The sequence below is a fragment of the Echinops telfairi genome, unplaced genomic scaffold, assembly GCF_000313985.2.
Source record: "Echinops telfairi isolate 266 unplaced genomic scaffold, ASM31398v2 ScPeMD7_1;HRSCAF=3_0, whole genome shotgun sequence".
NCBI classification, from domain to species: domain Eukaryota; kingdom Metazoa; phylum Chordata; class Mammalia; order Afrosoricida; family Tenrecidae; genus Echinops; species Echinops telfairi.
The window spans coordinates 59,440,354-59,446,940 of record NW_022103896.1 but is presented as its reverse complement, the minus strand read 5'-3'; positions in this window follow the sequence as shown (position 1 = coordinate 59,446,940).

Below are 6,587 nucleotides of genomic sequence, written 5' to 3'. Positions count from 1 at the left end.
AAATTTGGTCTATATGGACCAAATAGACTGTTCCTAGCTTGTCATGCATTCTTTCAAAAAATCAGGGCTTTTTTAAAATGCCAAAAATCAGGACTGTCCCATCAAAAGTGGGACGTCTGGTCACCTTACCTTAGACCCTTCCCATAGTCGGCACTCAGCCACTAAATAATGGCTAGAAAAGCCATTTCTCAGATGCTTTGCTTGTTCCCCCTCCTAGAGGCACGGGTCTTACTAGCTAATCAGTACCGACACTCCTACAATGCAAGCCATGGCTTCCCTCCAATTTATCCCATCTCCATGCCCCTCCCCAAAGCTCCATGTCCTTAGACCCCGCAGAGTCCATGGGCAGAGCTAGTTTAACCAAAACGTAGGTCCAGGCCCACTCTGAGACACGTGGGAAAGCAGCTTAGCAAAGGCTCCCTATGAGATAGCCACCCTTTTGATATGGAACTGAACTCACTCCAGGGACTAATTTTTCACCCAAACAATAATCAGGTGTTCAAGGGGAACAATAACGCCCATGAGGTAACACACCTTAGAACTATCAACCATTTAAGGTCAAAAGGGCATGTACCCAGGCCCAGGGCCAAAGTTCCGAAGGGGTGGGAGAGATGAAGGAGAGGAAACAGGAACCCCAGGAGGACGAGGAACAGGTCACTTTGTGAGGGGAGCGCCATGAATGAAACACAGTAAGGGGTGTATGAATGGTGGAATGCAAAACAGATGAACTGCTCTGGAAACCTTTACCCCACTCACAGTGTTAAAAGTTAAAAGATAAATAAACAAAAAGCTAAAAAGGCCTGGAGAGCTACTTCTGAAAAAATGAGCCACTGACAACACTAAGGAGCACAGTTCTATGAAACACACGGGTGGCCACGCGTCTGAGTCCATAGAGAGCACCCGGTTGGCTGGCATCTATGCTGCACCCCTAGCCTGAAATACTACCCTGTCTCCCTGCCAAGTTCATTCTTCCTACTTCAGTCGGTCCTACAAAATAGGACCTTGAGTATTTCCCAGCTCGATTTCAAGAACAGATTTGATCAACTGAACACTCAGGACAAAAGACCTGATGAGCTGTGGGAGGACATCAAGAACATCATTCATGAAGTAAGCAAAAGACCATTAAAGAGACAGGGGAAAAAAGAAGAGATACAAGTGGATGTCAAAAGAGACTCTGAACTTGCTCTTCATCATAGAGAAGCTAAGGCACATGGAAGAAATGATGAGGTGAAGGAGTTGGACAGAAAATGTCAAAGGACTGCTCCAGAAGACAAATTATTATAATGAAACGTGCAGAGACCTAGATTTATAAAACCAAAAAGGAAGCATATGCTCAGCAAATCTTCAACTGAGAAAACTGAAGGACAAACAACTCAAGCCACAAGTTGCCCTATTGAAAGATTCTATGGGAAAAATATTGAATTATTCAGGAGGCATCAAAAGAAGATGGAAACTTCTTGATATGATTGAATGACTGAACTATTGAATTATATGATAGGTAAATTACTTATCAAAAAACAGGGGGAAAAAGAAGGGAAGAATACAACACTCAGAGTCATTGTACCAAAAAGAACTAGTCGACATGCAACTATTTCAAGAAGTAGCATATGATCAAGAAACAATGGTACTGAAGGAAAAGTGCAAGTTGCACTGAACGCATTAGCCAAGAACAAGGCAAACAAAGCTCCAAGAACTGAAAGACTACCTCACTAGTCCCCGCCAAGAAATAAGGAAGGCAGCTACCTGGCCATCTGACTGGAAGGGATCCATCGTTGTACCCACTCCAAAGAAAGGCGACCCAATAGAATGTGCAAATTATAGAACAATATCATTGATATCACAAGCAAGTAAGATATTGCCGAAGATCATCCAACAACAGTTGCAGCAGAATATTAACAGGGAATTACCAGAAATTCAGCCCAGATTCAGAAGATGTGAAACAAGAAATATCATTGCTGACATCACATGGATCTTGGCTGAAAGCAGAAAATACCATAAAGATATTTACCTGTATTCTACTGACTATGCAAAAGCATCCAACTGTGGATCATAGCAAACTGTGGGTGGCCTTGAGAAGAATGGCAATTCCAGAACACTTCCCTGTGCTCGTGTGGAACCTGTCCGTGGATCAGAGGGACTTGTGTGAGCAGAACCAAGAGACAGTGCAGGGCCTACAGCAGGAGAGATATGTGTTAGGGTTGTATCCTCTCCCCATTACTTATTTGATCTGTATGCTGAGTAAATAAGCCGAGAAGTTGACTATATGAAGAAGTTAGCATCAGGTTTGGAGGAAGGCTTACTTAGCAACCTTGCTGGCTGAAAAGTAAGAGGACTTGAAGTATTTGCTGATGAAGAGCAGGGATTACAGCTTTCGATGTGGATTACAATTTAATGTAAAGACGGCAAGAATCCTCACAAGTGGACCAATAGGTGGCATCATGATAAACGGAAAAAAGATTGAAGTTGTCAAGGATCTCATCTTCTTTTGATCTACAAGCAGTGCTCATGGAAGCTGCGGGTAAGAGATCAAACAGCACATTGCATTGGGTAAATCTTCTGCACAAGACCTCTCTCAGTATTGAAAAGTAAGGATGTTTCTTTGAGGGCTAAGGTGTGCCTGACCCAAGCCATGGTATTATTTTCAACCACCTCATATGCATGTGAAAGTTGGACACTGAAAAAGGAAGTCCAAAGATTATCAATGCATTAAATGATGTTGCTGGTAAAGAAATTGAAAGTACCACGGAATGCCCAAAGAACAAACACATCTTGTCCTGGAAGAAGTACAGCCAGAATGCCCCTTAGAAACAAGGCTGATGAGACTTTGGACATGTTCTCAGAAGAGTCCTGTCCCTGGAAAAGGACCGCTGCTTGGTAGAGGAGGAAGAACGTGAAAGAAGACCTTCAACAAGACGGACCTTCAACAGTGGCTGCAACAGTGGATTTCAACACAGGAACAATTCAGAGGGTGGTCCAGACCAGACAGGGCTTTGTGCTGTAGACCAGAGGTTGCCATAAGTTGGAATCCCTCAAAAGTACCGGACAACAACAATACAACATTCAGATGGAAAGTTACTTCTCCTCAGAAGCCCTCCTCGTTTCTGGCCCCTCCTCCCCTGGCTCTGCTTCCAGCCACAGCACAGAAAGTGAAGTGTCCTTCAGTCCTCAGGCTCGGCCTTCTGCCCCCGGACAGGCTCCCTTCTCTCCGGGACGACTGACCGACCGAGAACACTGGCTCCTCATACACGCGAAACAGACAATAACAGCTCAGGGAGACATTCAATGCCCCATTGATACATTCACAGAATTAGACTTTAAGTTACATCTAGAATTTTTACTCTTTTCTGCTGAGGTACCATCTTGGTCCTGTTATATAACATTCTGTTTCCTTGAACCAAAAAGGGTTTCTCGACGGCTCCAGTCAGATGCCGGCAGAGGCGTCCCCGCATGTGAGGAAATGAGGGCGGGGACAAAGGTAAGAGGGGCATGAGATCCTTCAACACAACTGTCCCATGCAATTGGCTCAAGATTCATGGACGTTTTCAGAACTGAAAAAGAAAGAAAAGTTATAGGGAAACAAAACCCCTTAAAGACCTTGGATAACCCATTTTCACACTTCCTATGTGCCCAACAAATACATTTTAAAACCACTGAAGATCTTTGAAGGAGGCAGAAGCAGGTTACAAGGTTGCATGGCATGATGGTTAGGGAGGCTGTCAACTAGACACTGCTGGGTAGGAGGAGCGTCGAATCTGTCATTCAAGCCACAGCCTGATGACACCCCTTGATGTCGTAAGACTCTCTACTCTGTTATATGAGAGGAGGGCAGAGGCAGTCGCTCTCTGCCCCTCGCTTTCCTGCCTGCTGGAACTGAAACCTGAGAGCCCCGCCCCCTGCCATGTTTCCACTAACCTTGGATCCACACAACTGCGTCCACAGCCTTGTGACCTGCCTGCTTCCTGCGGCACTTTCTCGAGTCACCTGCCTGCAGCTACATGAGTCTGGACTTGAGTTACACTTGGCCTGGGATGCTTCCATGTCTTCTTTGGATAGAAGATTACTTGTTGACATAAAGCTCTATCTTATATGAGTGACATATGAGTGTCACTGGATTTGTTAATCTAGGCAACCTGGCCTAGGTGACTCTGGAAATGGAGTTCAGGATGCGCCAAGATAGGTAAAATGAGGCTAAAAGAGCAGGGAATCAGAAAGAGGCTCCCAGTACAGTCCAACAAAGAAGAAAAGCCTTTAAATCAGTGGTTCTCAACCTTCCTAATGCCGCGACCCTTTAATATAGTTCCTCGTGTTGTGGTGACCCCCAACCATAAAAGTATTTTTGTTGCTACTTCATAACTGTCATTTTGCTGTTATGAATTGTAATGTAAATATCTGATAGGCAGGATGTATTTTCCTTGTTACAAATTGAACATAATTAAACATAATTAAAACATAGTGATGAATCACAAAACATTATGTAATTATATATTGAGAAATATTTATTTCTAATTACCAATAAATGAAATTTTGTCTTGAAGCATGGTGTAGCATGGGTAATAGTCTTAATATATATATAACAGCAGTAAACTACATTGCTACATTTTGCAACAGTATGCATAAAAAGCCAGCATCTCAGTTCCTAAGACCATCAGAAATATGTTTTCCGGTGGTCTTGGGTGGCCCCAGTGAAAGGGTTGTTCGACCCCTAAAGCGTCGTGACCCACAGGTTGAGAACCACTGCTTTAGACCAAGGACAACCCTCTCAATTCCAAGTCTTGGCATTTCCCACTGTGGGCTACTTGGCATGTCCATGGCTGTACTTCTAAATGAACAAGCAAGAGACATATTTTGCCATTTTAACTCTAAGACCTGGTTTAACCCTGATGCTCCCATTGTTTAAAGTCACCAAATTGAGACACTGAGGCCTGACACTGGGGGGCCTGTTTCTAAGTACTCACTCTGCTCTCGTGAAGAGATGCCACCAAAGGGACCACGCAACCCACAGAATATGTTTGTCTTTTTCCTCTGTTCTATTGTCACCAACCACTCCACGTCCGACACTACAACATTCTAGTTTGGTCTAGGACCAGAAAACATCATAGGGGATGTCTATATAGGACCATCTTCCCACCGAGGAATTCCACACCGACTGCGCCCGTAGGAGCTAGCATCTGCAGTCGTCACCAACTGCGCCCTGGCTTAGGGGTGGGCTGTGCTTCAGAGCGGACCCATGCAGACATCCTGAATTCACAAGGACCGACGAAGTGGAGACATCTGACCCACACAACGTCAATCAGAGGCCTCCCTGATAGCTATCCTAAGAGTAGGGAAGTGATTCTTGCCTGTAAGGTGAGCTACTAGATGCTGGTTTGGAGGGGCCAGGCTTTCCCATTCCAACCTGCAAAAGAACTGCCAATGCTGAGACTGGAGAGATAGAAGGAAGACGGGCGACAGACAGGGATGGAACAGCATCATCTGAATCCCTCGATCCAGTTACCCTTGGGATTCCCAGCAACCACAAGCCAATACATTGTTGCTCAGCTTCACTGATAGTTGAATGTCGAGTCTATCCTTTTACCAGGCCAACCACAAGCAACTCCCTGCCCTGGAGCCTACTCTCACTCACAGAGGCCCTAGAAGACAGCCTAACTGGCCCTGTGGCTATCGGGGCTGTAACTCTTTACGGGAGTAGCTTTACTTCTCGTAGAGCAGCTGGTGGTTTCCACTGGTGACTGTGAGGTTAACAGACCAACATGTACCCACTCCGCTACCAGGGTTCCTCCTTTTACCAGAAGACTCCCCGAATGCCTATTTTTTTTCAACCACATAAGGGACTTCCAAAGCATTCGTGGAATTAAAAGAGAGTGGAATTTTCCACAAAAAAATTTTTGAAGCCCCCTAGTATTTCTCTAAACTATGAGGTAGTCTCAGCCAAATTCAATTTCCCTGTTTTTTGAACCCATTCTAAACTGTTCTTAGACAATTTCCTCTAACACTGCCTTCTCTTACCAAGGCGCTACTTAATATATGCATAGTATTAATTAAAAAGTGTTCATTTTAGTGCTGTCTAAAGGATAAAAAGATAGATTATATATATGCCTACAGAAAGTGGATTATTTTTTACTGCAAAATTTGAAAAATAAACCCATGGCCCTGCGGGGGACAGCACAGGAGACACAGTGTGGGAATTGTGCCTGATCTGGTCCCGCCACACCTAGGCAAAGCACTGGGAGGGTGCAGCGGAACAGCAAGGGAATGGAGCTGGCAAGGTCCCCAGGGAATACTGAAGGTGGACTTTGGGGCCAGGACGTGGTGCCCCAACAGACTGGACTATAAAACACTCCTAAAGGCCAACAAACGATCCTTGAACTAACTACAAGCTTTTCTTTCTTGTTGTGTTTTGTTTTGTTTTTTTGGCAGTGGTTTGTTATTGTTGTTGTTTTGTTGTATATTGTTGCTTCATTTTGCTCTGTCTTGTTTTTGTGCATGTTATTATCTCCACAGGTCTGTCTAAATAAGACAGGCTGGATGAACAATCTGGAGGAGAAAACGGGACTGACAGTTCTGGGGGACATGGGAGAGGGGGAAGA